This window comes from Stomoxys calcitrans, chromosome 4 (genome assembly GCF_963082655.1).
Source record: "Stomoxys calcitrans chromosome 4, idStoCalc2.1, whole genome shotgun sequence".
NCBI lineage: Eukaryota > Metazoa > Arthropoda > Insecta > Diptera > Muscidae > Stomoxys > Stomoxys calcitrans.
In genome coordinates, this window is record NC_081555.1 from 10534722 (window position 1) to 10559326 (window position 24605).

Consider the following 24605-nt stretch of genomic DNA (forward strand, 5'->3'; position numbering starts at 1 on the left):
ACAGAATAACTTCTGATATGGTTTGCACCATTTAATTCAATTATGGTCCGATTGGTCTTTATATAGCTCCAATATCATAGGAATTCTTTTCTTTTCTGCTTTTACTTGCTCAAATTTGTTTTCTACACGGTGACCTTAGTATGTGATTAAATATTCTTCTTCATTCTCATTTCTTTTGGGATTGCTTTCACTCAATTTAATCCTGTATTAAATGTTAGGCTTTTCATATCATTTCTACCTCTGCCTGATTTGTCATTTCTACTTCTAAGTAAATATTTATTGCACAAGTTTTTTCCGGATAATTGATTTGAACAACTTAATTTGCCCTAGCGCGTACAAAGTTCCATTAATGTAATGGAATACTTAGGCGTACTTGGTCATTTGCTGTCATGGCCAGCCAAGCAAGCCCCTTTTTTCCATCCGTCTATACAATACGATTGCCTTAAGTGGTCAATGGAGAAAGAGAGAAGAATGTGAAAATATTTCTGTTTAATTCTGCGAAACATAAGACTTGTAAAAAATAACTCAAGAACTTAAGCATTGATTTAATATTTCCTGCAATTGCTTGGTTGGGAGACTCTATGAGACCATGGCATTCTCACATGTTTCCTCACTTCATGCTTGGCAAAGAAGGTTTGCTTGAGTTGAAACACACTCTTTCATTTTTGATATACCCATTGATTGGGGATGTGGAATATCAACATCGTCATCTTCAATTGGAAAGTAAAGTTTCTTAAAGAAGTGATTTCCTCATTCACTAAAGTGAGCAACCACAGAACAGTTCAAGGAAATATGTGACGGAATTAAGGCAAACTTAAATCAGACTCTCAGAACAAGTCTGAAAAATGTAATTGAAAACTTTAAGTCTTCCTCTGCCAAAGGGGATAACAGTAATGCAAAAAATAGCCGCAGGTGTCTTTGCTTTTTTTTTTTTTTGTTGGAAACGGGAAATGCTGAGTGTTCTTTAAATTATTGAATAATAAGAAGATATTGTCAACTAAGAAGGGAGAGATTAGTCATCATTAAAAGAATATGAATGTGATGCTATGTCAAATGATAAGTGAAAGGCTACAAGAAATTATATAGTAATAATAATCTACTTTAGGGAACGTTGTCTTCAGCAATTAAACAAAAGTTAATTAGAGATGTTTTTTGGTCTAAATATCACGGTAACCGTCCGAAGTCATGGTTGCTATGACCATCAAGGGAATTATTTTAAAAAAATTTAAAATATTTTTCATTTTTGGACTTTTAATAAAATGAATTAATTATCTTTTTTGGAAAATCAACACTTACCTTCCTTTTGATTATATTGTTGGATACTTTTATTTCTGGAATGGGAAAGGAATAAAAAGGAATTTTGTTAAAACATTTATTGATGATAGAATTAAAAATTTTGCAAAGTTAAAGATAAAAACTCTCCAAACAAATAATAATTATATCACACAAAGAGATATGAACTGGAAGTAACAAATCAAGAAGTTCGAGGCAAAACTTATATAAAGGGATTCAAAAGGTAAAAAAAACGAGAAAAATTCATTAAGTTGGCCGGACCGAACTTTTGATACCCACCACCTACGATATTAAATATATGTAAACCATCTTTTGTCATAATCCGGTGAAAAATGCATAAAACATGACACCATTGCAGCTATATCGAAATATGGTCCGATTTGGACCACAATCGGCACTGAAATTGAGTGGTCTATAAGTACAAGTTACTGGTCAATTTTGTAGAACAAAATATTGGTGTTTTTGGTAGCTATTGGGTTGCCCAAAAAGTAATTGCGGATTTTTTAAAAGAAAGTAAATGCATTTTTAATAAAACTTAGAATGAACTTTAATCAAATATACTTTTTTTACACTTTTTTCTAAAGCAAGCTAAAAGTAACAGCTGATAACTGACAGAAGAAAGAATGCAATTACAGAGTCACAAGCTATGAAAAAATTTGTCAACGCCGACTATATGGAAAATCCGCAATTACTTTTTGGGCAACCCAATATATCCAAATATACACCGATCTGAACCATATACGACACGGATGTCGAAAAGCCTAACATAAATCACTGTGTCAACTTTCAGCGAAATCGGATTATATTACTTCAAATCGAGAGATCGGCCAATATGGCAGCTATATTAAAATCTGGACCGATCTGTGACAAATTGAAGAGCGATGTCGAAGGGCCATACTCAACTCACTGTCCCAAGTTTGGGCTTAATCGGATAATAAATGCGCCTTTTATAGGCCCAAGGCCTCAAATCGAGAGATAGGTCAATATCGCAGCTATATTCAAATTGTGCCAAATTGGGTCTAACACAACTCACTATCCCAAATTTGGGTGAAATCGGATAATAAATGCGTCTTTTATGGGCCCAAGACCTTAAATCGAGAGATCGGTCTATATGGCAGCTATATTCAATTGAAGAAGGATGGCGAACTGTTCCACAGTTCTCTGTTCCAAATTTCGGCGACATCAGACAATAAATGCACCTGTTATGGGCTCAAAAACTTAAATCAAGAGAACTGTGTATATGGCAGCTATATCCAATACTGGACCGATCTGGGCAAAATTGCAGAAAGATGTCGAAGAGCCTAACACAACTCACTGTACCAAATTTCGGCGAAATCGGACAATAAACTCGTCTTTTTTGGGCTCAAAACCTTAAATCGAGAGATCGGTCTATATGGCAGCTATATCCAAATCTAGACCGATATGGGCCAAATTACAGAAAGATGTCGAAGAGCCTAACAAAACTTACTGTCCCAAATTTCGTCGAAATCTTACAATAAATGAGCTTTTTATGGTCTCAAGACCTTAAATCGAGAGATCGGTTTATATGACAGCAATATCAAAATCTGGAACGATCTAGGTCATATTGAAGAAGGATAGCGACTGGCTTAACACAACTCACTGGCCCGAAATCGGATAATAAATCGGCGAATCGGTCTATATAGGGGCTATATCAAAATATAGTCCGATATAGCCCATCTTCGAACTCAACCTGCTTATGAACAATAAAGGAATCTGTGCTGAGTTTCAGCTCAATATCTGTATTTTTAAAGACTGTAGCGTGATTTCAACAGACAGACGGACGGACATAGCTAGATCGTCTTAGGTTTTTACGACAATCACTAATATATATACTTTATAGGGTCGGAAATGGACATTTCGATGTGTTGCAAATGGAATGGCAAAATCAATATACCCCCATCCTTCGCTGATGGGTATAAAAATATTGGAAAGATATATGGCAAAAATATTAAAAAAAAATACTCAAAAAATATCTTAAAAAAATAATTAAAAATATTTTAAGCATGTAAAAGCGTGCTTTGTTCGGACGGGCCGAATCTTATATACCCTCCACCATGAATAGCATTTGTCAGGTTCTTTGAAAGACTTTTTCAAAAAGAAAAATACCAGTCATAGAAAAACACCTTCCACCAATTTTCAGGCAAATTGAGCAATAATTCCGTCCTCCAGAGGCTCAAAAAGTGAAACTGAGATATCGGTTTATATGGGACCTATATCAGGTTATATACCGATTTAGACCATACTTGGCACTGTTGTTAGACGTCCTACCAAAACGACATATGCAAAATTTCAACCACATTGGATAAGAATTGCGCCCTCTAGAAGCCCAAGAAGTTTAATCGGGAGATCGTTTTATATGGCGGCTATTTCAGGTTATGGATGGATTTAGACTATACTTGGCACAGTTGTTGGAAGTCATACCACAATACTTCATGCAAATTTTCAGAATTGCGTCTTCTAGAAGTCAAGACCATAGGTCGGTTTATATGACAGCTATATCAGGTTATGGACCGATTTGAACCACACTTAGCATAATTGTTGGAAGTCATACCAAACCATCACATGCTAAATGCTAGCCAAATCGGATAGGAATTGCGCCCTCTAGGGGCTCAAGATGTCTTATCGGGAAATCGGTTTATATGGCGGCTATATCAGGTTATGGACTGATTGAGGCTATACTTGACACAGTTGTTGGAAGTCATACCACAATATTTCATGCAAATTTTCAGCCAAATCGGATAAGAATTGCGCCTTCTAGAAGTTCTAGAAGTCAAGACCCAAGGTCGGTTCATATGACAGCTATATCAGGTTATGGACCGATATGAACGGATAATTGTTGGAAGTCATACCAAACCATCACATGCTAAATGTTAGCCAAATCGGATGGGAATTGCGCCCTCTAGGGGCTCAAGAAGTCTTATCGGGAAATCGGTTTATATAGCGGCTATATCGGATTATAGACTGACTTAGACTATACTTGACACAGTTGTTGGAAGTCATACCACAACACAACGTGAGAAATTTCAGCCAAATCGGATAAGAATTACGCCCTCTAGAAGCTCAAGAAGTCAAGGCCCAAGATCGGTTTATATGGCAGCTATATCAGGTTAACAACCGATTTAGACCATACTTAGCACAGTTGTTGGAAGTGATGCCAAAACACCACTTCCAAAATTTCAACCAAATCGGATAAGAAGCTCAAGATGTCAAGACCCAAGATCGGTTTATATGACAGTTATATCAAAACATGGACCGATTTACAATCCCAACTGAAGGATTGGGGAGTGGCCAAATTGAATCGTCAGAACTCCAGAAGTCAAATCAGGAGATCGGTTTATATGGGAGCTACATCAGGTTATAAACCGATTCGGGCCGTACTTAATACAGCTGTTGGAAATCATAATGGAACCCCACATACAAAATTTCAACCAAATCAGACACAAATTGCGGTTTCCAGGGGCTCAAGAAGTCAAATATGGGAGCTATATCTGAATCTGAACCGCTATGGCCCAACGGCTTGCATCAATATTAAGTATCTGTGCGAAATTTCAAGCGGCTAGCTCTACGCGTTCTACCGCTATCGTAATTTTGACAGACGAACGAACGGACATGGCTAGATCGACTTAGCCGGAATATATATACTTTATGGGGTCTTAGACGAATATTTCGCAGTGTTACAAACGGCATGTCAAGATTAGTATACCCCTATCCTATGGTGGTGGGTATAAAAATATTTTCAAAAATATTTCCAACAATATTTCGAAAAAATATTTCGAAAAAATATTTCAAAAAAAAATTTCGGAAACATTGGGTTGCCCAAAAAGTAATTGCGGATTTTTCATATAGTCGGCGTTGACAAATTTTTTCACAGCTTGTGACTCTGTAATTGCATTCTTTCTTCTGTCAGTTATCAGCTGTTACTTTTAGCTTGCTTTAGAAAAAAAGTGTAAAAAAGTATATTTGATTAAAGTTCATTCTAAGATTTAATAAAAATTCATTTACTTTCTTTTAAAAAATCCGCAATTACTTTTTGGGCAACCCAATATTTCCAAAAATGTTTCAAAACTTATTTCAAACTATTTAAAATTCCTTTTTGCTTAAAAGTGTCGATATATACACATACATTTGGCAATAATTTATAATCTAAAATAGATTTTTTTATTTTTCTTTTCCAATGTTAATATCAGTGCTTAAAGCTTAAAAACAGTTACTCTGTGGTCGAAGGACCACATTTCTTTACTAAGACTAGTGATTTCAGTCATTTCTGTTTTTGCCCATTTTCTCTAAAAAATGCAATTATCCCATATTGTTAAATCGCAAATCTATACTTTGTGGTCAAGGTTTGCTCTTCTTATGCCATTCTCAATCAGTCTCTGTCGTTTGCCACAATGTGCCCGACCACATTTGTAACAATTTAACGGTGGTAATTTTGTGGCAAGTAGCACACAAATTACAAACTTCCTTATTACCATAAGCAATGAGGAGGGCATGTTGAGGATGGCGGCTGAGAAGGCGTTTAAATGGTGCAACACCAACAAAATAATGCAACTAGACGAAGAATGTGCACAAATTCCACAAGGGAAGAAATGCAATCAACATCATGGCAACCAACCAACCTACCTAACGGAGTATGTTGCAACATTTTCAAAGATATTTCACCAGCACACTTCATCCTCGCAAGCTCTAATATCAAATGGGAATCAGAATTTCAGACTCATTTTGGTTTGCTTACATTGGTATTGTCTACTTTGATGAAAATTATGTGGTTTGTGGTTTAGTTTAACACGCAAATGTAAATGATGACAACAATGGCATGAAAACAGCTAACAGAGATAAAAGGAAAATTGCCTTAGTCATATTGGAATGTCTGTCTATGTGTATGTAGGGAAAGGGAAGTAAGCAATGCTAGGAAATTTTTACTATAAGCTTTAGAGGTTTGTTGAAGCCTAGTTCGAAATTTTAAACAACCCACGCGTTTTGGGATTTTTTTTTACATTTCATTAACCAACATATGCTGCTGTTGTTGCTATGGCATGACAATTTTATTTATGATGGCGAAAAAATGCTTACTTGACACTATCTTAAGTAACGCTTTTAAGATCTCTTGCTCTACCCGTCACCAGACTACTACAAAGGTTGGAGCAAGAAAAGTTTTTTTTTTTTTGTAACTTCTATACCATGCCACAGATTCCTGTCGTCATTGGGCCCTTAGACCATGGGAATATTTTTTGTTGTTGGGGTGGCATGACGTCTTTAAGCCTTTCTCACTCACTCAGTTGATGGCTGGCCAAGATGACAAAAACCAGAAAAACTTTTGCTGCCAGTGTGTTAAGAAACCATTAAAGCCTTGCCGGGCAGCAAAATGAAGCAAAACACACAAAGCTGAAGCGAAAAAAACTTGGTTGAAATCACCTAAGAAAATTATAACAAAGTCCCAGGCTAAGACGAAACTTAAACAAGTCATGTAAGTAAAAGGGGCCAAAGGAAAGGAAAATGCAAGTAATAATCATAAAAAAAAAATGAAACCATCCAGCAATATCACTTCCCCTCCCTGCAACAACCAGAAAAGGTTCCCAAAAGCCATAAGGAACAAAAGCCTAGACTCAAGATGCAATGAACCCAAACAAACAATCAAGGGGGCCCTAGTGGCCCAACACCAAACAATCTTGGTGGTCATAATCCATACACACACATAGACAGACATACAGAAAGGCACAGGCGGTGGTTGTTTTGCCTCTTAGCTGGGACTTGGAACAATTTCATGTTGGTCTCCAATTCATTTACCAACAATCCAGTCAACAGCCCACGCACTTCTGCTATTCATTGCACTTCAACCCATAATGAAGATGATGATGATGACGAATAATGATGATGATCGTTTGCGTTCTTGTCCCTATCATTGTAGTCTTTCCTCATCATTATCGTAACAATAAGCATTGCCTTGTAGCTGCTCTTTGTTTATTAAGGCTCTTGGTCTTTGGTACAATTGTTTTGTTTCCCCCATATCCATAACTTTGGGGATTGTGTCTTCTTATGACTTTGTTTTTGTTTTTTTTTTTTTTTTCTTGGCATTCTTTGTTAGAGTTCCACATTGCAAGGCTCTAGAGTTCCACACTACAAAAGATCACTGTCGAATCTTTATCCTGAGTGAGGCTTTATTCTTCTTCTCGATTTTATTTCGTAAGGCTACACCTTCTTTCTGTGGAAGGGGGTATGAGGGTATTCCTCATCAGAGTGTTGATGACAATGTTATTGATATGGTTATTTGATGCTTATTTGGCCTATTGATACTCATAAATAAAATTCTGAGTTTCCAACAAACACCATATTTAACCATTGTCAACACCCAATGGATAGGGAGAATTTGGTAGATGTAAATCAATATGATAGGTTAAGTGTCTGCCATAGAATCTAAGGAAGAAATTAAGAACTTTTATGAAGAACGTAAATTCCAATATTGAAGTATTCGAGCATAGTGAAAACTTCTTTTAAAAATTTCAACTCAAAAATTTAACCTTTCAAATTAAGGATCACTGTGTAGGAAATTGTGGGTAAATCATTTCTCACTTCTAGGAGAGAATCTGTCCGATTCACGTTTAAGGCTCAATGATAAACGACTTGCTTTTTACAGCAAGCCCCAACGGCTTGCCACACCGTCTTGAGGGGAATTCTTTATATGGCTTAATACCTCACAAATATCGCTAGCATTGGAGGGGAAGGACGAAATGGAAGAAAATGTCTGAGTGAATATGATTACAGACTGCCACTCAAACCTATCCTAAGCTAGAAGGAGATAACCATCGCTTAAAATTTTATGTTTTAATGTTCTCACTAGGATTCGAACTTAGTCGTTTAGCGTCATAGCCGAACGTGCTAATCTTTGCGCCACAGTGGCCTCCCATATCTATATATATATAACAAAATCAGCAGTCTAAATAGCTATAATTCACTTAAAACAAGGCAGCAGAAGCCGAAGGATTACCAGCCGAAATGTTTGAAACCATACTCAACTCATTGCGATGAAATTATGAGTCAACAATGGATTAGGAGGCCACTGTGGCGCAGAGGTATTCGTTTTTGTCGACGAAGCCTGGATTCGAATCCTGAGGTGAGATTATAAAAAAAAGGCAAGTAAGTTCAGCTGGACCGAATCTTTTATACCCTCCACCAAAGTTTGAATTTGTCAAGTGCTTTGCAATCTTTCTATTCATAGGCAGAAACCAAAAACGGATAATGGGAGGTCATAACAAGAAATTTTTATCGATTTTCAATAAAAAAGACTAATCAATAAAATACACTCTTTCAAATTTTTTTGATTTCCAAACTGCCTTCGTAAATTGCAAAATACGAAGCAGGTCTCAACCAAAATTGCAAAACAAAAAAATTAAAAGCCGAATATACCCGAAACAGGACCAGATATTGTAGACCTCAAGCGGAATTTTTTGCAGGGATTTTTGAGCACTATCCACCTAAAAAAAAAAGTAAAAAAATTTGGAAAATCGGAAAAACGCATTGGGCAATGCTCTTCTTGCACTTGCATTTGTGAGGAGCAAGAAGTTGCAGACGCTGTAGAGGAAACATTCTTCGATTTCGAGCATTGGGTCGTAAGACGCAGACAACTGTCTGTTGGAAAACGAAAAGAGATGGGATGTGGTAATGAGATACGCCCGATTAGTACTGTATAGGAAGAAGTTGGATCTGGACGAAATGGCGTAGGTTATAAATGCGGAGAAGTGAACGCAGACACAATAAAGAAGATATGGATAAGCACCAACGTCGTTCTCGTAGTAATGCGTAAACGGTTCCGAGATGGAATTAATACCATTGGCTGCGGTTTTAGTCTGTACCGTTGATTAGAATGGAGCTCCGCATACCGCGAGAGACGCTCTCGTCAGATGTTTAATGCATTTTTACATCCTAACCCTCAAAACAAGTGATTTATTATTCGTTCGAAGCGAGAGACGCTGTCGTCAGATGCATAACGCATTTTCCAATCCTGACCCTCAAAAAAAAGTGCTTACGCGATTCGTTCGCTTTTGATAAAGTACTGCACAAGAAGAAGTTGGATCTGAACGAAAAACGGCGTAGGTTATGAATGCGGAGAAGTGACCGCAGACACAATAAAGAAGGCATGGATAAGGACCAGATAGCGGTTCCAAGGTGGATTTTTATATCACTGGTTGGGATTATAGCCGGTACCGATGATAAGAATGGAGCTCGTCATACTGCGAGAGATGTTCTCGTCAGATGCTTAATGCATTTTCCCATCCTGGCCCTAAAAAAAGCTCCTACGCTATTCAATAGCTTACGCGATCTGTTAGCTTACGCGATCTGTTAGCTTACGCGATCTGTTAGCTTACGCGATTACTTCAATTATACGAATCGTTCGCTTACGCCATTATTTCGATTATGCGATTTGTTCGCAAACGTGATTCGTTCGCTTATGTGATTTATTCGCTTACGTGATTCATTCGCTTAGGTGATTTGTTTTTTGAGGAGATTCGATCGTTTGAGATATTCGTTCGCTTTAGCGATCCATTCGCTTACGTTTGCTTCTCCACTTTTCTTACGAAATTCAATCCTTAACGCGATTTATTTGCTTACGCGACTAGTTCGTTTATGCCACTGTTGGCGTACGCGTTATTTCGCTTATGTCATCGTTTGCTTAGGTGATAAGTTCGCTTATCCGATTCATTCGCTTATGCGATTCCTTCGATTGCGCTATGCATTCGCTTACGCGATTTGGTCTCTTACGGGATTTGTTCGTTATATCCTTCACACGATAAGTTCGCATATGTGGTTCTTTCGCTTCTAATGCACTCTGGAAGCTTCTCCGCTTTACCAATGAAATTCACTTCTAAACTGGTTTCGTTCGCTTAAGCGATTCGTTAACTTAAGCTAATAAATCGCTTGAACGATTCTTGAGCATACACGATTCGTTAGCTTGTACGATTCTTTCGCTAACTCCATCAGATAGCTAACGCCATCAAGACGCTTACGAGATTCGTTCGCCTACGCGATTCTTTACCTTCTAATACACTCTGCACTTATCTTTTCTAATTAACTTACAAAATACGCTCATTGACGTGATTCGTTCGCTTATGACATCTTTTGCTTATGCTATATTTTGCCTATGCGATTCGCTTGCTTGGTTTTTGCAACAGGACACACAATTGCTGCGGCAAATTCGATTTACAGATTTGGTCTTTTAGACGCCACAGGGCTTAAATTCTGTTGAGGTGACTATCTCTCGCTCCATCTGTTCATTTTTTGATGCTTTTCTTATGCATTGTTTTTCTCAGTGTCTCATAATCGCCTTGTTGAATTGTTGATCGTTCGTTATAGTGGGTAGCTTCATTTATAATTGTCCCAATTTTGAAACTGCTTTGTTTGCATCGCAAATATAGGTCGCGAAAGCTGTTAGGCTTCAAAAAGAAATCTGTAGAGTGGATAGGGAGCTTTGTTTATTTGCAAGTTAACGCTTGCTTGTGATAATATACAAGCAATTCCCGAAAATTCCTGGAGCACCACTAGGTCTTCCAGAAACTTACTTGAAAACTTTTTGCTATTAACTTAGTTTGAAATTAGAAGGTGAATATTCACCCGGAGAGCATAACTTGACATAATTTCAATGAGTAGTGTTACCACATCATTTGGATTACCATGGGTATCTGCAACATCAGTGACTCTAGTTTTAAAGCAAGCTTTGTAACCAAAACTTTTTTGAATTGGAATAGTATAAACGTAACTTGATGTTCAACATGAGGACTTGTTTAGTATGCCCACTCATGTTGCAGTACACTTGAGATCCAGTCCTGCAATTTTTTTTTTCATATAGTTTTAGGTGTGGATTTTCTTTTTTCTCTTCTCAAGAAGAAGCATCAATTGGACTCTTCATCATGCGTGACTCTACAAAAAATAGCCATAGTAGTTTCATGACTTCGTTTGGTTCAATCTCCTTAGCCATTTCAACTTTCTCTCTTAAAAGCTGTCGCTCAGCGGCACGTTACACAGTGGGCCAAATGGCAAAAAAATTGGAAATAAGTCTACAACTTTTTATCTGTTGATTTTAGCCATACAAAATGTTCTAGACATTTGTAGAGGAGGACATAGGCTTTCAGAAAAGTGCTGTTGTTGGTCCATATCTTTAATACAGGGTGAGCTACAGGGTGTCAAAGTTGACCACTTTTGACTTCTCCAAGCTTCTGGGGGCCATAACTTTTGATCTACTCAACCGATTTACATGATTTAGGACTCTAGAGAAAGAGCTTGACAAGATCTAAAAAACTTATGCATAAAGTACCATGCCATCGTGTACTGTTAAGGAGTTATGAATTGTTTAATTTTAAAATATGAAAATTTGGCCTTGGTTTTTTTCAGTGTTTTTTTAATAACTCCGTCAATTTTAAAGCTATAAACTTCATACTTCACACAAATTATGCCAGCATATGTGTGCATAAAATACAAAAGGAATCACGTGAATATCTTTGGCGGTTTAAAAATGGCATCGTTTTCAATATGAAAAATATTTTTTTTGTCAAAAAATTGCAAAATTTTTCAAAAAAGATACTCCCATTTCCTTTAAGTTTTCGCAAACTTTGGCCGTCAAAGCATTATCATTTCTTTCCATTTTCACAAAGTCGAGGTATTAAGAAAAGTTTTAAGTGCTAATTTGGCTAATTTCGATATCAAACAACACCGTTATCTTAAGACCAAAATGGCCAATTTTTTTACTAAACTTCAAAAGTTTCTCACTGGAAAAAAAGTTCCACGGGGATTTTTTCGCTTTTTTTGAACTTAAATGAAAGCTTAAAATGTTCCCAACATTTTAAGGTATGTCTCGCCATATCCTAGCCATAAATGAGATCGTAGCGATCAAAATACTGAAAAAAGTCAATTTTCAAGTAGTGCTATATTCATTGCTAAAAAACAAGTATTACGTCACATTTTATTGCAAAGATGTTAAATAAACTTTTATTTGGTAACACTTCTTCTACAAAACACAAAAAGAATCATGGAAATATCTCTATTCTATTCCATTTTATGGAACCGGCAATAAAAAAGTCAATTTTTCAAAAAAGTCGAATTTCCCAAATTTTGTTTTTGTTGTCCTAATTGCACATGACACACTATAGCCATATTTACGCAACATACCTTATCGTAAAGGAAATTTTCATACCTTTCCAACGATGTATAAAACATTTCTCAACTCGGATTCTATCTACTCTAAAATTCATTTACACTTCATTAAACTCTATATAAAAATGTCTATTTGTGAAATGGAACCTTATATGGGGCCTACACTAAAACATTGATAGATTTGCCCAGGGTTTACAATACAAATGTGTTAGAATAAAAAAAGGTCTCCTGCCAAAGTTTAAAAAAATTGGAATAAAAATATGTGTTTTAGAGCGAAAACACTTCGCATCGGCGTGCGTTTATATGTATATTAGCTACTCCCAAAATAAAAAAGCATTTTAGTTTTGTATTATTTGATTTTATTCTCTACCAAATAATCTAAGGTATCAAAATTTAAAAGCTCTTTAATTTGAATGGCATCGGGATCGTCCTTATCTATATCGTCACATATTTTTGGTAGCCATTTAGTTCTGATGCTGTATAGTACCGGATCAGACGATAACAATAAATATTGAAGTAAATCATAATTTTGGTTAAATTTGGTGCTCTTTCGGGTATTGAAAAGCCGGAACTGTTTAACATCTCTATTACGGGATTCCTGAGCTTCTTCTGTAAGTTCTCCTAACGGAAGTATGTTGTATTCCACAATTTCCTTGCCATGATGTAAGACTTTATGTACTGTCGGTGTTAAAGCTTTCCACGAATATAAATCAGATAAAATGTTTTTTGTGTCATTACTATAAGCTTCAAATTTGGTTGAATTTATCATCTTTTTGCTATTGATTACAGCCAAAATCACTTTGAATCGTCTTAGCAAGTGTTCATCAAGACCGGTTATTTTAGATGTCGATACGGGGTCCTCAAAAAACCGCCTTGCCGAGTTGCCATCATTTGTGCTTCCGTATCCGTAAAGAGGTTTATCTATTATAAGTCCCTTTTGTTTAAACTCCAACTGGATTCGATTCTTCTCTTCCTGCCTCATTTTGTGAAGATCTTGGTTGTTTCTAGCAGAGACATCGCGGTTTCCAGGGCTAGTCCGATATTTAAGGTCATACGATAAATGCAAACAATACTCCATGAATCGAATTCTGCAGTGCAGGGGCGAAATACCGAAATTGAGCGCATTTTCGTTTACTAAATTTTCATCAGACTTGTCCTCGAATTGCCCATTCTTCTTGCCACAAATATTGCATCTCCAATTGGACATAACGCCAGTTAATGCGTTTGCCACCTTTCCATCGATCATAGTGAGTTGTAGTTGAAACGAAACTTTTATATTTCTTCCCAATTGGTTTATAACAATCATGGGTAATGCAGCAATTTCTTCCTTTATTTCGTTCACCAAAGATCGTGTTGTGTTCCGGTCTTCCTTTGTATACTCAAACCGAATTGGGCGACATAAATATTTTGACCCAGGTGTTCTATTTATCCATATATCTTGAAATGCATTTTCTTTCGATGATGAAGATTGGTCCTTGTACAATCTCATTCTCAATGGTACTAATGATGCCATGAAAATTGATGCGAAGTTGGTATCTATTTCTGTTTGTTGCTTATATTCGGAAAATCCAGATGATCCATCACAACCCCATTTGCTGATCAAAACCACTTCGGAATTATTACATGTGTTCAACTGTTCTTCAGTAAAATTAGAAATAATTCTAACAGCTGTATTTTCAACAAGATCAGCAAGTTTCACTCTTGCTTTTAATTCGTCCACGTATATATTTGATGGCACCATTTTCGTCCTGGTGTTGTACAATTTATGTTTTGAGGGTAAACAACCCCATCCTTTTTCACGAAGAGCCTTCCTCATTGTTGAGTATTTGTTTCTTGAGAGGCCTAGGTTCAAAATCAGGGCCAGTGCATCTTCCTCCGTGAATTCTGTAGTCGATTTTGGAGTTGGAATACTTTCTACCATTCTCTTTACCCTTTTCGGAGATGCTAATGGTAAAACATCGACAATTCGTCCAACATTTTTTGGTTGTGTTTTTAACAATGCTGTTTTGAACGTATCTTTTATTAAATTTGGCGGATGTGCCGCCAATAGTTCCTCTTGTTTTTTCTTTTTGGTTTTCTCCGTAACTTCGTCGTATGCTTTGCTAGGCCGGCCGGGAATCAGCGGTTTAATTTCAATAAGTAGATCCGATTTCAGCCACTTCTCATACATTTTGAAAAACTTGATTTTTGCGAATGAACATTCTGGCAACCTTCTCTCAAATGATTTGTAGAATTTTTCAAGTTTGTCTAAAGCGTCTTTATTTAGCCTTATTCCATATATGTGGTCCAAAGTGTAAACAAGTTCCTTAAATGACTCCGTGTATGATTTGGAATCATTTTTGATGTCCCATACAATTTTCGAAAGAGTGGAATACTTCAGTATGACTTCCATAACTTATAAATGTCCTTTACGCCTCTACAAAATATAATGAAGAAAATTTGGATTTTGTTCAAATATTTATGCAATATATTCACAATTAATGACCCATTTCAGGTATCAGACGCAATCGTAAAAAGGGGTCCAAAGTGCCTCTTTTTACTTACTCTTCTATAATTATTTACCTGGACTCGAATTTGGTTAAAAAAAATGACAATGAATTTTTTATGGGTAGGTTTTTTCACATTCATTGATACGGTGGATTTCCTGGGAATTCGACATAGCGAAACAGGTAACATTTGTCTGCATCAAATCTTAACACAAATATATATATATATGCAGGTATATTTCTAGGTTACTTTTTATTCAAAAATCATCAGCTTACATTAAAAATAGATGTAGGTACTATACAAACGCACGCCGATGCGAAGTGTTTTCGCTCTAAAACACATATTTTTATTCCAATTTTTTTAAACTTTGGCAGGAGACCTTTTTTTATTCTAACACATTTGTATTGTAAACCCTGGGCAAATCTATCAATGTTTTAGTGTAGGCCCCATATAAGGTTCCATTTCACAAATAGACATTTTTATATAGAGTTTAATGAAGTGTAAATGAATTTTAGAGTAGATAGAATCCGAGTTGAGAAATGTTTTATACATCGTTGGAAAGGTATGAAAATTTCCTTTACGATAAGGTATGTTGCGTAAATATGGCTATAGTGTGTCATGTGCAATTAGGACAACAAAAACAAAATTTGGGAAATTCGACTTTTTTGAAAAATTGACTTTTTTATTGCCGGTTCCATAAAATGGAATAGAATAGAGATATTTCCATGATTCTTTTTGTGTTTTGTAGAAGAAGTGTTACCAAATAAAAGTTTATTTAACATCTTTGCAATAAAATGTGACGTAATACTTGTTTTTTAGCAATGAATATAGCACTACTTGAAAATTGACTTTTTTCAGTATTTTGATCGCTACGATCTCATTTATGGCTAGGATATGGCGAGACATACCTTAAAATGTTGGGAACATTTTAAGCTTTCATTTAAGTTAAAAAAAAGCGAAAAAATCCCCGTGGAACTTTTTTTCCAGTGAGAAACTTTTGAAGTTTAGTAAAAAAATTGGCCATTTTGGTCTTAAGATAACGGTGTTGTTTGATATCGAAATTAGCCAAATTAGCACTTAAAACTTTTCTTAATACCTCGACTTTGTGAAAATGGAAAGAAATGATAATGCTTTGACGGCCAAAGTTTGCGAAAACTTAAAGGAAATGGGAGTATCTTTTTTGAAAAATTTTGCAATTTTTTGACAAAAAAAATATTTTTCATATTGAAAACGATGCCATTTTTAAACCGCCAAAGATATTCACGTGATTCCTTTTGTATTTTATGCACACATATGCTGGCATAATTTGTGTGAAGTATGAAGTTTATAGCTTTAAAATTGACGGAGTTATTAAAAAAACACTGAAAAAAACCAAGGCCAAATTTTCATATTTTAAAATTAAACAATTCATAACTCCTTAACAGTACACGATGGCATGGTACTTTATGCATAAGTTTTTTAGATCTTGTCAAGCTCTTTCTCTAGAGTCCTAAATCATGTAAATCGGTTGAGTAGATCAAAAGTTATGGCCCCCAGAAGCTTGGAGAAGTCAAAAGTGGTCAACTTTGACACCCTGTAGCTCACCCTGTATTAAAGATATGGACCAACAACAGCACTTTTCTGAAAGCCTATGTCCTCCTCTACAAATGTCTAGAACATTTTGTATGGCTAAAATCAACAGATAAAAAGTTGTAGACTTATTTCCAATTTTTTTGCCATTTGGCCCACTGTGCGTTATCATATTTGTAGCTAAAACTTGAATCGAGCAGCATTTACTGAAATGATAGAAGTCTCCCTACTGTTACTCAATGGGATGTTCAAGGGGAATTTGCAGCTTTTCCCTGTTATGGTTAATTTTTTATACCCTCCACTATAGGATGGGGGTACACTAATTTCGTCACTCTGTTTGTAACACCTCGACATATGCATCTGAGACCCCATAAAGTATATAAATTTTTGATCGTAATTTCATTTCAAGTCGATCTCGCCATGTCCTTCCGTCTGTCCGTCCGTTTGTCTGTCGAAATCACGCTTACTTTCGAAGGAGTAAAGCTAGCCGCTTGGAATTTTGTACAAATACCTCTTATTAGCGTAGGTCGGTTGGTATTGTAAATGGGCCAAAACGGTCCATGTTCTGATATAGCTCCATATAAACCAATCTAGGGTCTTGAATTCTTGAACCCCTATAGGGCGCAATTCTAGTCCGATTTGAACGAAATTTTGCACGTATTGTTTTGGTATCAATATCAACAACTGTGTTAAGTATTATTCAAATCGGTTTATAATCTGGTATAGCTGTCATATAAACCGATCTCGGATCTTGACTTCTTGAGCCAATAGAGCGCGCAATTCTCATCCGATTTGGCTGAAATTTTGCATGAGGTGTTTTGTTGTGGCTTCCAATAAATGTGCTAAGTATGACGCAAATCGGTACATAATCTGCTATAGCTGCCATATTAACCGATCTGGGATCTTGATTTCTTGAGCCTCTAGAGGGCGCATTTCTCATCCCATTTGGTAGAAATTTTGTACAACGGCTTCTATCATGACCTTTAATATACGTGTCTTATATGGTCTGAATCGATCAATAGCTTGATAAAGCTCCCATATAAACCTATCTCCCGATTTTGCTTCTTCTGCCCCTAAAAGGCGCAATTCTTATCCGAATGAACTGAAATATTACTTAATGACTTCTATAATGTTCAGCATTCATTTATGGTCCGAATCGGACTATAACTTAATATAGCTCCAATAGCATAAAAGTTCTTATTCAAGATTCTTTGTTTGCCTAAAAAGAGATACCGCACATAGAACTCGATAAATGTGATCCATGGTGGAGGGTATGTAAGATTCGGTCAGGCCGAACTTAGCAAGCTCTTACTCGTTATATTGGTTTGCCCAAAAAGTAATTGCGGATTTTTTAAAAGAAAGTAAATGCATTTTTAATAAAGCTTTGAATGAACTTTAATCAAATATACTTTTTTACACTTTTTTTCTAAAGCAAGCTAAAAGTAACAGCTGTTAACTGACAGAAGAAAGAATGCAATTACAGAGTCACAAGCTGTGAAAACATTTTTCAACGCCGACTATATGAAAAATCCGCAATTACTTTTTGGGCAACCCAATATAAAATTGCTTCAGTTCATTTAGACAATTCATTTTATTTCTTCTGATTTTTCATTTCTGCCATCTGTTCTCTGACTTAAATATTGACTTACTTTTATAGATCAAATATTATTCCCACGTTTTATTTTCAATCGTTGTTTTATTTTTTTTTTCGAAGTAATTCATTTATAACATTTTAACAAATAATAAATAAAGCAACCATTTTGTAAATTTTTTTTACAGGCAATAAAAATCGATTACTTATCGCAAAATTGCACATTTATTGAAAATTTATTGTCTGTTTTGTTTTTTTTTACCCGTTAGAAGTTTTCATCGACCACAACTGTAAAGCTTTTAAAACAATAAAGCATTATTGCCTACTTCCTACAAAGACCAAAAAACCAAGTCATAAAATTTCGAACGCCAATTCCATCTCCAGGGGCTGGATAAATGTACCCTTGCAAAAACGTGCAACATTTTAAAAATCTCAATTTTTGTAGCCATATAGCGGGCAGAAACAAAAAACCAAATGCCTTTAGACGCCATTTTCAAGGCAATGAGGTGCTCAATCGCTGGCGAGCCGGGCACAGCTAGCAGCACATAATTTATGTTCATAAGAATGTTTCAAATGAGTGTGGCTAAATGCTGGTTCTTAAGGCAAAATCTGGGTCTCTCCCCTGTTTTGGTGATGTTGAGTTTTGTGCCATTTTTTTTTTTTTTGGTTTTTTTTATTGTATGGAGGGTCCAAAAACCGCATTGGCATAATGCTGTTATTTGGTTGTTGTTTTTGGTTTGGTGGTTATCATTTGTGCATTTAAAAATGTTTCAAAAATCCAACTGCTGAAATCACAACATCTGCTATTTTCTGCTTTGAATTATGGCTTCGCTGTTTGCTGTCCGTTTGAATTTTTTGATTTGTCTGCTGTTATGAAGCAGAAAAGGAAACCGTTCTTCATGTCATAATATTTTATAATCACCACAAATTAATTCATCATAATAACATCTCCAATATATGCTGAATGTGTTGTGCTTTCAACAGGAAATGTTGCAAATTATACCAAAAAAAGAGCAAACAACCAAAGCAACGTCTCATATTCTATACATGCAACTCCAACATTTTGGCCTAGCATATCTTAAAAAGCATTTGAGATTTCAAATTTTAAATTGTAAAAGGAAATAAATTCGCTGGAAGCTAAAACAGCTGGAGAATGATGAAGAGGATTGATGGATGTATGAACCTGCAAAATAACAAAATATTGGCGAGATTTATGAGCTCAAATTTAAAGCCTTCTGCATCAAAGGCAATTTTAAAAAAAAATTTAAATAAAGAAACAAAATCGGGAATAATTTGGTTCTTAAAGATTTAAAGGCATGCTGATAATTACTGGAGAAAAAATCATTAAACACAGCTAAAACAAAACAGAAAATTTGTTGGAGCAAATTTTGTATAGAAAATTGGTGAATTCCGTATGATCTTTATTGGTCTATGAATTCGTTTGGGTGTTTGACATACTCCATTCCTAAAAATCGTTATTTTAGTTCGATATTGACATGATGTCCGATTTTGGGATTTTTTTTTTTTTTTGAGGGGGGGGGGGGGGGGGTGAGGTTGTCCCCTAAACAATTTGGGCTGAAAAAAAATATCAGCATCGTGCTCTTCTCGCAAATACCTTTATTTGAGCCCCATATTACGATGGTCAGTAACTAATTGCTGTTTTTGGGGTGTTTTGGGGAAGGGGTACCCCCCCAGAAAATTGGTCCCGAAAGTGGGTATCAAGTTCGTACTCTTCTCACCAGTACCTTCCAGTTTGAGCCTCACCTTGTCAAGGTCGGTAAATATGGTCGGGTTGGTGGTGTTTTGGGGAGTGGAGTCGTCCCCCATACACTTAGCTCTGAAAAACTATCAACATTGTGCACTACTCTCAAATACAATTTATTTGAACCCCATACTGCCATAGGCCTTAAAATTAGATATCAAATTCGTTTTGTAATCTCAAATAACTTTCATTTAAACCCCCTACTGCAAAAGGGTGCCTCCTACCGGTTTGGGGTATGGGCCTTAAAAACTATCAATATCGAGATCCACTCCCTTTAAGACCCAAATTGTCATGGTGATCAACTACGTTCTATTTGGGGGTTGTTATGGGGGTGGGACGTCCCCTTGGCAGTTGGTCCTGATATCAAATTCATGGTCTACTTCCAAATAACTTTCATTTGAGGTCCATATTTCCATAGACGGCAAACATGACTGGTTTGGGTAGTGTTTTGGGGATGACTTGACCCAGAAAATGTATATCAGATTCGTGTTCTACTCTAAAGTACCTCTTAGTACAGCACCATATTGGACTGGTCAGCAAATACGTTGTATTGGGTTGCCCAAAAAGTAATTGCGGATTTTTTAAAAGAGAGTAAATGCATTTTTAATAAAACTTAGAATGAACTTTAATCAAATATACTTTTTTACACTTTTTTTCTAAAGCAAGCTAAAACTAACAGCCGATAACTGACAGAAGAATGAATGCAATTACAGAGTCACAAGCTGTGAAAAAAATTTGTCAACGCCAACTATATGAAAAATCCGCAATTACTTTTTGGGCAACCCAATATATGGGTGGTGCTATGGGGATGGGTTGCCCTCATAAACACTTTTCCCCGAATATTGATATCAAATTCGTGTTTTACTCCCAAAGACCTATCATTTGAGACCAATATTGCTATGGTCGTAAATTTGTCCTCTTTGGGGGCTTTTTTTGGGAGGGGCAGGCCGCCCCCAAACACTTGGCCCACATTTGCGTATCAGATTCGTATTCTGCACTCGTAATACCTTTTATTTAAGCCCCATATTACCATGGTCAGTGAATAAGACCTGTTTGGGGGTATTTTGGGGAAGGGGTGGACCCTCAGAAACTTGGTTCCGAATTTGGATATCAGATTCGTATTCTACTCGCAAATACCTTTCATTTGAGTCCCACATTCAAGTCCGATTTAGGGGTGTTTGGGGTTTGAGGTGGTCTCCCTAAAATTTAATCCGACAGTTGCATATCAGATATGTTTTTTTTTATTCTAAATACCTTTCATTTGAGTCCCATATTGTCGTGATTGGTCTAAATATATATTTGGTAGGTTTTAGGGTGGGGCGGGCTCCCTGGTGCCCCATCCGAAATGTGGATATCAAATTTGTATTTTTAGGGTACTATGAGAGAGCACACAAATTTTCACTTAAATCGCACCATTCATCTTCGAAATCTGGGCTTTCTGAGAAAGAGGGTAAGGGGGAGGGTCTACCCCCCTTCACATATCAAAAATATCAAAACAGGCTCAGCCGTTTTTTAGTCTATAAGGAAAAGATAAACAAACACAAATTGATTTTTATTTATTAGAATTTTTTGCAAATATTTTTTGAATTTAATTGTAAGCATTTTTTGCAGCCTACACCGTTAGCCGCGTGCCGTTTATCTATTTGCAATAGAAACATATTACCCTATGGTTTGCAGCCGGACAATTTTCGATTGTATGATATTATTTTAGGAAAAAATATTTTATAGACAATATGTTGAGACAAGGTGTTCAAATATTTCAAAGTGTTTGTTCCGGCTTCCTTTCTAATTCAATGTGATCCAAGTTTTGACAAGTCTTCTTCATTGAAATAAGCTTTCAATTTCCAAGAAATGAAAACCATTTATTTCCTTTAGACTTTATCTTAAAAAAAACAACACATACTATTTACTCTTTATGCATGTTATTGAGCCCCCAAAACAAAGTTTTGTATTACCCCAATCGATGTGTGTGAAATTCGAAATATATTCCCATTGTCCAATTATTTGAACAATTCAAATATTATCTTCATTTGTAGCTATAATTGCCCAACTTCTTTACCATTCATTCTCTTTTCATTGGTTTGTTGAGGGGTGTAATGTTTTTTGGGGTAATTAAGTTTTTCAAATATTTTCAAAAGGCGTTACACTCTTTGTCCGACTAATGATGATTGACGAAGATCATTTTCTGTGTTTCGGCATTTTGACTCTTTTTCTGTTGTATGGAATTTATTGATTGTTTTGTTGATTTTCGTTGTTTCGTTTCGTTTAGTTCGTTTTCTTTAGTTGTGCTGTATTTTCTTGGTCATTCGATTTTAGGGTGTTTTCACTTTTGGAGCAGAGGCTATTGAACAATTTTTGTTTTTTGTTTATGTGAAGTAAATATTTGAAATTGAAAATAATGTTGGTTATCATTAAATAAATACTTTGATGTTCGTATATTGTTGAGATAATTTTGAAGAGAAAAAAACTAAAAACGACAATCTCATTAAGTTGTCAATAACTTGAAAGATTTGGTGCGAACTGTCAGTGTCACCATTTATCAAAAAAATTTTAACAAGAAAAAATTAATTTTAAACAAAAAAAAAAAAAAACAGAAAAAGGTGAGGCCATTATTGTGAGCTATGTGAAAATTCTTTTTTAAGACAACAAAAAACTTATTTTCTCAATACAATGGATTCGAGAGGAGTTTTTGTTAAAATTCAGAGTTGTCCTTGGTGTTAATGAAAAAACTTACCAAAAGCAGAAGGTTTACTGCAAGTTAAACGAATGTCTGTGCTTCATAACGCCTAAAAAAAATTGTACATATTTTAAATATATATTAAATTTACATGCAAAAATTATCTCATACTTCTTAATTTAAACTTTTTGTAATTTCTTAGGACCATCGCTGGCTTCTTTTTAACTTTTTATTAAAGTAAAACTTTGTAAAATCTAGAATTATGCAATACTTTTTTAATAATATTTTTTGTATATTTCATTCGTTAAAATAATTATCTCCTAGTTCTTAATTGGCTTGTCTTAACCTTTTAGTGCCGTTTTAACTCTGAATTTAGTACTATGTTTGAAAATTTGCTTTATATCACCAAAAAGTATGCAAAAATTTTTAAACATATTTTGTATATATTATGACTATATAATAGCTTTTATTTGAGTTATTTTTCAATTTTTTGGGGATATTTCAATACCATTTTAAATTTTTGATTAAATAAAAATTCACCTAAAATATGCAACATTTTATAAACATATTTTTAAAATTTTTATTTGTATGCCTTATTTCTTCCATGTTTTAATTAAGTTTTTCAATAGCAAGAACCATTTCTTCTCTCCATTTTTATTTTTTAAGAAACTGGTTCATATCACCTAAAAGTATGCAACAGTTGTTAAACATGTTTTGTAAATTTTTATTTGCATCAATCAGACAATCATATTAAAATGTCAATGAGTTGAAAGATTTGGTGTTACTGGTGCAAAAAAAAGCCATATTAAACATAAAAAAGAAAAAAGTTTTTACTTGAGTTTTTATTCAATTTTTCACCTAAAAATATGCAGCACTTTATAAACATATTTTTGAACTTTTTATTTGTATGCCTAATTTTTCCTAGTTTTTAATATGAGACGTTGGAGCATTTCCTATGTTATTGCCCGGCTTTCGCGTTCAAACTAGAGGCGTAGCATGGAAATCAATTAAGGGTTTTGTAAGTAGCACGGAACTCCTAACTTAGATTTTCTTTTTCGAGGTTAGTTTTTTTGTATTTAGAACGCACAAAAAGCCGATTACTGGCTTAGGTGTATGTCCTTAATATGCAGATTAATATCCGCACCATCTTTTCAACCTTACTTAACCTTACCACGTTAAGATTTCAGAACCCAAGAACCATTTCTACTCTCTATTTTAAGTTTTTAAGAAAGTGGTTCATATCTCCAAAAAGTATGCAATAGTTTTTTAACATGGTTTGCACATTTTTTTGTTTGGATCAAGCATCATTATTTATATATTAAGAAGTTTTTCAATATCAAGCAGACAATCATTATTTATATATTAAGAAGTTTTTCAATACCAAAGAATCATTTATACTCTCAAATGCAAATTTTGCCCATGAACATTTCACTATGGATTAGGGGAAAACTTCTCACATATCAATGAGTGCAGTCCGATCCAAGTTTAAGCTTAATGATAAGGGGCCTCCTTTTTATAGCCGACTCCGAACGGCGTGCCGCAGTGCGACACCTCTTTGGAGAGAAGTTTTACATGACATAGTACCTCACAAAAGTTGCCAGCATTAGGAGGCGAAAACGACCGCCACTTTTCGAACCCAGGCGTTCAGCGTCATAGGCGGACATGCTAAACCCCGAGCTACGGTGGCCTATTCCAACTCTATATTTTTATTTTATATATATGTATATATATATATATTTTTTGTTTGTTTGAGAAAGTACTCTATTTTACCTAAAAGTATGCCACAACCTTTGACAATATTTTGTATTTTTTATTTTGATCAAGCAGACATCACATTAAGATGTCAATGAGTTGAAAGATTTGGTGTCAATTGCCAGTGTCACAATTATTAAAAAAACTAACAAGAAAAAAATCGATTAAAACAAAAATTTAAATTTCACAAACATGTGACTTTTTTTTGCAAACAAAAACCTTTCTAAATAAAAATTTTGTAAACAGTGGATTTAAGCTGTTTCAATTCAGAGCTTTCTTTATTATTATGAATATTTTCTTAACAAAAGAAGCAG

The 24605-nt window shown here is 35.3% G+C and overlaps 1 long non-coding RNA gene across 1 annotated transcript in view; it reads right to left on the reverse strand.

The window, feature by feature from the left end:
* Positions 1–24605, reverse strand: part of LOC131997362 (uncharacterized) — a 119505-nt gene that overhangs the window by 22723 nt on the left and 72177 nt on the right. Inside the window, exon 3 of the long non-coding RNA XR_009398217.1 lies at positions 1297–1331. This is a non-coding gene — a long non-coding RNA (uncharacterized LOC131997362). The remainder of the gene's footprint in view (positions 1–1296; positions 1332–24605) is intronic.